Below are 963 nucleotides of genomic sequence, written 5' to 3' on the forward strand. Positions count from 1 at the left end.
ATCCCTGACACTGCTAACAATAGAGGATTCCCATTTTAAAAGGAGAACTTTACATTTTATCCACTGACTACTTCACTCTTGGGAATATTTAATTTTGAAAGGGGAAAGGGTGGATTGGAAAATGAAAGAGGAAGAGAAACATAAAAATCTTCAAGTGAAGTGTTTCTGTTGTCCTTGTGATTTGGGAGAAAGGGCTATTGTCTACAAACAAAATGACAAAACCTTACTTGGGGATTGGGCCTTTGCAATACATACGAAGGACAGGCAAGGACAGGGCAGAACAGGTTTTCAAAAGCTTTTACCTCAGCACTTAGGCAAAAGTGGTTTGGTATGTCAGAAGACTTGACAACATATAATGTGAGAAAAAAGGTGCCAAGCTTGTTTTTGAGATACAAGTGCAGATGCATGTCAGTCTGTGACCTAGATATAGTTCAGGTTAAGATCTCTAACTCTTTGAATCAACTTTTCTAAAGTACTTTGGCAATTTTTCACTTTTCAGATCTGGATTATCCTCACCACTTTCAGTTCTTTATAGGGGAGGCATTACTCTGGTTTTATACCTCCACCTTGATCCCTGCACTGAGTTCAGATCATGTACAGAGATGAATTGTATCCTTTATCTTTTCTAAAATAGATTTTCAAAAAGATGAACACCTTTGATAGTTTTAGTAAGGTGACTTGTATAGTTCCCTCTCTGGTTCAGGTGTCCTCTGCCAGATTATATTTACAGTGCTATAATAGATTTTAACTGAAAAGTGCTTGGCAACATAAGACATGGTATGGTGAACATTTTGCTGTTTTTTTCTAGCTACCAATTTGCATTGGGAGTGGCCTCCAGTGACCTGTGAACAAAGATGCCTAAGTATTTTTTTCTGAATTGCTACGAAGATAACTCTCTAGCAGTGTTTCTTAGGTTTATGATATTCTATTCCTCTATTACTAATGAATCTGTCTCTCAATTTT

This window comes from Alligator mississippiensis, chromosome 1 (assembly GCF_030867095.1).
Source record: "Alligator mississippiensis isolate rAllMis1 chromosome 1, rAllMis1, whole genome shotgun sequence".
NCBI lineage: Eukaryota > Metazoa > Chordata > Crocodylia > Alligatoridae > Alligator > Alligator mississippiensis.